This window comes from Lepidochelys kempii, chromosome 3 (genome assembly GCF_965140265.1).
Source record: "Lepidochelys kempii isolate rLepKem1 chromosome 3, rLepKem1.hap2, whole genome shotgun sequence".
Taxonomy (NCBI): Eukaryota; Metazoa; Chordata; order Testudines; family Cheloniidae; genus Lepidochelys; species Lepidochelys kempii.
This window is the reverse complement of record NC_133258.1, coordinates 18,692,656-18,700,498: the sequence shown is the minus strand read 5'-3', so window position 1 is coordinate 18,700,498 and position 7,843 is coordinate 18,692,656. Positions and strand designations below refer to the sequence as shown.

The following is a 7,843-nucleotide window of genomic DNA, read 5'->3' as shown; positions in this document are numbered from 1 at the left end:
TGATTTAGAGTGGCAGCCAACAACCATGTGCTGTGTGTGTGCATGGGCACAGGCGCAATGGATGGCCGTGGGAAACATGCAGGAGCCCCGGCGCCGCGGGCAGACAGACCTCCTCTATCTCGCTGTTCCTTTACCAGCCGCCCGGTGGTCCCACATGTGTGTGTCTAACTTCCCCGGCGAGTGCTGCCACGGATCGCTCGGCTCGGGCTCCTCCCTCGCACCCCCGGGAGTGAATGCGCCTCCCGGCTCCGCGGCCGCCGGCCCATCCCCGCGGTCCCTGCCGGAGCCCGGGGCCCCAGGCAGAGCCGCGCGCGCCGCAGCCCGGCGGCTCTGCCGCGCCGAGTGCCCGCTGCAAACCCCTCCTGCGGGGGGCGGCTGACACGCCGGTGGGGAGCTCGGCTCCGAGGAGTCCCCGCCTCCCCCCCTTAGCCCTCCCTCCTGCTGCTGTGATTGGTTTCGCCCGCCCCTTGCCTGGGCTCGGAGGCCGCCTCCCTCCCCATCTAAAGCGGACAGTCTGTGAACAGGAGGGAGCCAGAAGGGAGCATGGTACCGACTCCGCACCAGCCTCCTCCTCCGCTCTGCGCACACCGCCCCGCCGAGCCCCCTGCTGCCTGCGCCGCCGCCGCCGCCGCCTCCTCGTCGCCCAGGCTCCGGAGCCATCTGAGCCGCTGGGCAGCAGCTGAGAGGCAGCCCCGGAGGTGCGGGGCTTCGCATTAGTGGGGAGGCTGCAATGCATAAGCCGCCGCCTCCTCTTCCTCCTGCCGCCGCCGCTGTCTGTGTGCATCCTCCCCCGGCCTGAAGAAGCCACCGTGCAGCCGCTTCGCCTGCCAAGGACACGAGCCCGCGTTTGCCCCCCCGGTGCGCACCGCCCAGCGGGGAGAGGTAGGAGCCGGGCAGATTCCAGGGCAAAGCGGGGATGGCTAGAGGGGGCTGCGCAGCCCTGCCCGGGAGGATGGAGGGGCTTGGCGCCCAGGTGACAGTCCTTGTGTGTATGTGTGTGTGCGCGCCTCGGTGTTGTGTGCCCCTTAATAGTGTTGTTGTTGTTGTTGTTAAGCTTGGGGTTTGCCCGCAGCAGCAGCCTCCCGTGTATTGAACGCCTGGCTAATGAATCCCCTGCGCCTGCGCTTGCTCTCTGCATTAAAAACTTCCTGCCTGTGTGTTTGTGTGGCAGCGAAGAGAGGCGGGTGCCATGGGGTAGCCGAGCTTTGGGGAGGGGTGTGTGTATTCCCCTCCCCCCCATACCTATACCAACTCCACTATAGCCACACAACAAAGTGAGCCCCCCCCTCCACACACACACACACACAGCCCAACCCACAACTTCCCACACTTGGTGTAGCCGCGGGCACCTGACACATCCAGGCGAGGGGTTGCTGCTGACAATATTTTGAACGAGGGTGGTGGTTATTTTTTAAGAGGCATCTGTTGTAACTGCCTCCTTGAAACGCACACCCACAGCAAAACCATCGACCCCAGAGGCAGAGGCTAGCTTTAAAACTGCCTGAGAATTAATACAAAAAACGAGGGAGTCTTTCTGCCCCAAATGAGAGCCGCCAGGTCTGTTTGCCCCTATTTATGTGTGTTGCCTTGAGGGTATTTTTTAAAAGCATGATATGAATATGTTGATATCTAAGTAACTTCGAGACAAAGCATTGTTTTTTCTTTAAAAGTGAAATCAATAAATCGCTTCTAAATCTGTTTCCCACTCATTGTGTAGTCCCAGATGAAATTTATTACTTGTTTTTTATTTATCCTTGTGCTGTTTTTTGTAGGTGTTCTATGCATCATCCCTTGGGTACCTTTTTTTTTAAATCTGTGGTCTTGTTAAGGTTGAGAATGGAGTAGGACTACTTTTTTTGTTGTTGACATTGAGTGGCTGTGACTGTCTTTGTCATACTATAATGCAGGTCTGTGGACATCATGATTTTTGGTTCAGGTCCCCAGATAAAGAGGGGAAAAAAATCTTCTCCGGGGCTTTGCAGAGGAGTTATTAATACTCTCCATAAATTCTGCATGCTTATGATCTGTCTTTTTTTTTTCACGTAATCTTGTTTATTAAATAGTGAGTTCCTAGATTTTTTGAGACATGGTATGATCATTCTTTTTCCAAAAAATGCTGAAGCCTTGCTTATGTAAAATTTGATTTTTTTTTTTGAAACTGAAAACTGTTTAGAAAAATAGTATTCTGGCAACTAGATTAAGGGAGGAACAATCCAAATTTTTCATCAGGGAAGGAAAACTAAGATGTGTAAATGCTTGCTGTAGGCATTTTATTTATGTTTCTATGGTTCATGTATATGAAACTGCTAAACTGAGAAACTGTTTTTCTTTGTTGGGTATATCTTTTTAAAGTGTGTGTGTGTGTTTAAAAATGGTTTAAACATGCTTAGCAGGCTATCTTTTGAGGTCAGTTTTCAGCTACTTAAAAACCCAGCTACTGTAGCTTTAAGGTGACTGCAGATAACAGTATTACTGTCTCTTATAATTAGCAATCTGCTGAAACTTTAAATCCCCCTTGATAGATGTTATGATCGGTGTGAGAGAAGCAGCAGTTTTGCAGCCAGTTTTCTCCCCCCCCCTTAAATAAAGCAACAGTGTGTCTCTTTATTGTGTTCTAGATTAAATTGACTATGACACTTTTCTTTAGAAAAGTAAACTACAGCCATATTTTATACTAACGTTCAACTCCTTCAAACTTTAGTTATGCTCGGTGGAAGTCTTACAATTACCTGAATAACTAATGTATGTTTTCTGTTCTTATAACATGTCCTCGCGGTAGCTATTTATGGAAGTCTTTTCCAATGTATGATCAAACAAGGCAGACATGAAAGTAATTTGGCATACTGACCTACCTAGATCAACACTTAGCAAGTATATGTAAATTACAATTTTCATTACTTCTTCCTATGTAGTTATGTCTCATGAGACCAGTTCTGACATTTTAACAAGAACTCATACCCTAAATTTGTAGGTTGCCTGTGTTGTTCAAGATCCTTGCTATTTTGAGAATGTGTAAATATTATTATAATTTATTTTAAAGCCAGTTATGTCCAGTGGTCATTTTACAGGTAATGGTCATTAAAGTTTCATTTTGACCTGTTGTACTTCATGCTCTACAGAACTCTAAATAAAATAGTTAAAAATTTCATGATATAAAAGTTGCATTGGATTCAAGTGGGCTTGGAAGAACTACTGTGTATCTGAAAATTCAAAAACTCCCAAGTTTTCAGTGCATATCTGCCATCCTTTGTAGCTTATGAAATGTGAGTACTTTCCCTTGACAACAAAACCCATGAACAAATGTTCAGCATGAATTATACTGCTTAAATAAAATAATCTATGGTTGTCGTGGTTACAAACAGAGTAAGGGTTACTAGTTTTCATCTGCATGCAGTGGGGTGGGGGTAGAAATTTACATTCCTCATGAGAGTTGGTCATACTTCAGGTACCCAATATGTGAGAGAACCTAATTCACTGTTCTGCTTTTGTAAAAGACTTGCTGGACCAAAAAGTGGTAGAATGTAGGAGAAAACCTTTTCTTTTTCTATCACTAGACTCAATTCTATCCCTATTTCTACCTGCAGAGTAGTATTCAGTAAAATTGCTGCTCTTACTTTCCAAACAACATTAAAAAGCATATTGCATGTAGAGTGACTGGAACTTCTAATGATTAAAGGAATGCAGCACATGCTCCACTAATACACAGTTCTAGAATTTAGATTTGTGTATTTATGATCTGGCATCACCACTACCAGCACTTTAATGTCCACTTACAGTGAAGAACTCATTGTCTGCTGGAGTCTTTTATTCATTCATGACTTCTTTGCTAATCCTGACAATTCTTTTTTTTTTTTTTTTTTTGCTCACTTGTACTGGGCCCAATTCTCCTCTCTTATGCAGGTATTAATCCATTGACTTTGCTAAAGTAATTCCACCTGTATACTGTTTGAGAACAGAATCAGGCTCCTGATATTTTGGCACCTAACTGTTGGCATCAGTCCCAGTGCTGCTTCTCTCATCTATTGTTTGCTCATCTGAAATTAAATTTTTGTCCATTACTACTTGTTTTTCCTGACCTTTTAATTTAGTTCCTAAAACTGGTGTACCTGATGTTTCATCAAGCATACCAGAAATGAAGAGCTCCCTTTCTCCCTCCCATCTGACTCTAATAGAAGTTACACATTATATGTTAGGAAAGCATATCCTTGGATGTGTAAACAGATTAGTCCCATTTCTTCCTTGCTTCTCCCCCGGCAAGGTACGACTGCATTGTACTATTAGCGTTTCTTTTTCCTTTACTAATTTTATTAAAGAAACTGAATTGTTAACAATGTGACCAGTAAAAAGACGTTGTTGGATGTACAATGTAATACAGACTAGCTGAGTAATATAGGTCACGGATTAAGGAAAATAAGCATGCTATTCTAAAAATTCTATGAATGACTTGTCTGGTGACAACACACTGTTCCACTTGGATTTATTGCAAAATGATGCCTTTGGAGTCTTCAGAACCCTATCATCCATAAACTCTGTACACCCGGTAAAGATCTAATCTTGCAGTTACTCTGGTGTGTAGTCCAATCAAGTCAGTGGGGCTACACGCAAAATGACCTCTTTCCCATAGTGCAAAGACTAATAATCTGTCTAGTTTAGTATAATTTCTCCAATATAGAGGAGCAAATTCTTTTTGCTGATGATGAGTTTTTGCCAAGAAGCATGAGAATTTGATAACCATTAGCTGTGGTACTATAACAATAGATTCTATGATTATTCATGTGTCTGATATTTTTATGTATCGGGGGTAGCTGTGTTAGTCTGTATCCACAAAAACAACAAGGAGTCTGGTGGTACCTTAAAGACTAACAGATTTATTTGGGCATAAGCTTTCGTGGGTAAAAAAATACTTCTTCAGATGCATGGAGTGAAACTCTGCCCAAATAATACTCTGCAGCAATGAATTCCACATTCATATATATCCTAAACCCCCATAAACAAATGAGTGGATTGATATTACACATTATTCTTTAAATAAAGGGTAGTCAAAATTTTGGGGTCCATTCAAATGCGCCTGGCAGTTTGGATTTTGTCTGCCTATTGGCTACCCCTGCTTTAAATAAACATATGGCTAGTTCAAATGGTCATATTATCCTTGTGCAATTCTCTTGGCTGTTTTCATGAAACCTTCTTAAAAGACAAAGGACCAGCTTCACTAGCTCAGTTAGCTAACTGTGTTAGAAGTACCATGCATTTAGAGCCATTAATTACTGAAGTAAGGGATGGTATTGCAAATATCCTCCTAGAAATATCTTATCAACAGCATCTTTAACTGCAGGAATATATGAAACGTAAATGGCTTTGATATGCCTCTATCATCTTTACATTTCTTCTGTTTCCAGTGGTACAAAGGCTTCTTTCTGAGCTATTAAAAATCTAATATGGGAGCACTGTGTCATTGGATTCATAAAAAAAACAGCATGCTTCACAAATCTTGGGTACATGCTGTTGTTTAATTGTAGGTTATGGTTTGTTATTTTTAACTACAGTTTCATCAGAAGTTTGAAAACTGTTCATATTAATCTGTATGAAGAAAGTTTTCTTTGCACTGTCATTTGTGCGTGGTCTTGGTCCTAATTTAGTTTCAAGTCACACTTTTCCATAAATATTTTTTAAGCTTTTTTAGCTTGGAATTTGATATTTAGAATAGCTGGAATAACAGCTTTCTTAGAACATTTTTTCCTAATCACTATGTTCTGTTTTCTTTTTGTTGGGACACTAGGTCTAGATTTTAAAGTGATAAATTTGGCTAGTTACCATAACTGGCTTTAACTTTGAAATGTCAGACTTCTTCCTGACACCATTACAAATTTGAGGCAACCTGCAACCTTTACGTGCACTGACTGACTTGCACAACAGTTTTCTCTGTAATCTATAGGGGCTATAGAGAAGACTAATCCCTTAAAGCTTGGTAAATGCATCCCTCTACCTTACCCTCTATGGTAAATGCATCATTCCTTTTTGCAGTAATGCCATATGTTAAAAATGAATGCTGACTCAGTCTGCAGTAAACCATTTTTATAACAGGGGATTATAAAATGAAAGAAGCTATTACCAGTGCCTTTTCATTAGGGATATTCGTGTGCATTTTTGTGTTTATTTGTATAGATCATGATTCTTTTCCCTGAAAAACTAGACCAGAAGAGTTTGCATAAATGTGGGTGAAAAGTGCACCTTTGGGTCCAAGAATGTTACTCTAAGGGTATTGTTTCGAAACTGAGACAATGTAGTCAAATGCAAGGAAATCTTCCACTGTATTGTAACAAATGAATCTTATCAATCACCTGAAAACTGTCAAATGTGTGCATGTTGCAGGAATCTGCATTGTAAAGTGCATATATAGTGTGGAAAGTCTGTAAAGATTCCCTCAAATTCACACACAAATAATTTAGATTATACTGTTCTTATACAGTAGGTCTCATAAATTCAATATCTGCCTAATATGTTGAGCTGGACTTTAATCATACATCTATTGATATTTTTGAACATTGAGAGAGACTCATTATCTCTGTTCATCTCTAAAAAGCATGATTTGCATCACAATGCAGACAGTAAAAACCCAGGACTTAAAGTGTAATTTAAAAGCTTTTGCTTCAGACACTTCTTAAGATCTGTGTTGATGAGTAATTAATATTTAAATCAAATAATACCGTTCTGAGAGATACTTTGTCAGACCTTGTTATAAGACTCTGATTTTGTTTTTGGTCTGTGAACACTACTAGTGGATATGCAGATCACAGTGTGCTGAACTACTCAAAGAAAAGTTTCCTTTCAGTATGATATTCAAACACACTAGCTTCTGTAATGAAGAAGAATACACAGAACTCAAATACCTTTGTTTTCCATTTTGAACACCAGTCGGATAAACTACAAATAAAAAACGAACAAGGGAATGATGGGGAAAGGTTCATTGAACCCACAAAATCAAGTAAGGTCTGGTCAGGTAACTCGATGAAATGTTGACACGTTGAAACAAACACAGCTGTGCTCATTGAAATATAGGTGAAAATATATGATATGACAATTGGAACATAAAGTCTTTTTTTTAAGAAAATGATGTGTACCACACACAACTACTAACCGTATTTCTCAGCTAGTATATTCCTACACATGTCAAGTAATGAGAAATGCTAAGTTGGAAGGTTTCAAATTAAAACAGTTCTTGTTTTGTTGGTTTTTTTGGTTTTGTTTAGTACAAAAAAAACCTACTTGTGACACTTCAGAAAATGCTTCAAAAATAACTTGCAAGCTAAACAGGATTCTGTCAAACTTCTTGCTCCCCTTCTATGGGTTGAAAAGCAGTACAGAAAATGTCACCTCAAAAAAGTAACTTTATCTTTTCCCCGCTCTGGAGAGTCAGGAGGCCCTGCAACCCGAATGAAAGCACCCCCTGTACCACACTCAGTATAGATAAACAGGACTATCCTGGGTAGTGCCTGCACAGTGGCTAAAATACTGGGGCTGGGAAAAGTGACAACAAAGGAGGGATTTTTATTTATTTTTGTGGCTTTGTGTGTGTAGTGACTTTGTTTGTTTTGCCCTGCCCCCCATTATCTCTCCTGGGTGTGTCCGGTTTTTGTTTAAGAAGATAAAAGTGAAAGCAGTAAGGGCCTCATGTGGAGGGATGTTGTAAACGTTGAAGTGGTGGGATTGAACAAATTTACCTCCTTTAAAAATAAGGTACTAGATAGTCCTGTGGTGTGTCAGAGTTGCCAAAGGGTAAAGGTAGGTGGGTGTGACTAGTGTAAGAAAGTGAAACTCTAGAGTAAAAGTTTCCTTTTTAATGCTA

General features: G+C 41.3%; 1 protein-coding gene across 16 annotated transcripts in view; it reads left to right on the top strand.

Annotated features, from left to right (window-relative positions):
• The first annotated feature begins 518 nt into the window (after positions 1 to 518).
• KLHL29 (kelch like family member 29) overlaps positions 519 to 7,843 on the top strand; it is a 601,492-nt gene continuing 594,167 nt past the window's right edge. For 12 of the 16 annotated variants that reach the window (XM_073335871.1, XM_073335864.1, XM_073335869.1 and 9 more), the window contains exon 1: positions 519 to 882. The gene's annotated coding sequence lies outside the window, so the exon portion shown is untranslated. Of the gene's footprint in view, positions 974 to 7,843 lie in introns of all 16 variants that reach the window. The other 4 variants (XM_073335859.1, XM_073335851.1, XM_073335863.1 and 1 more) reach the window with 1 other exon arrangement.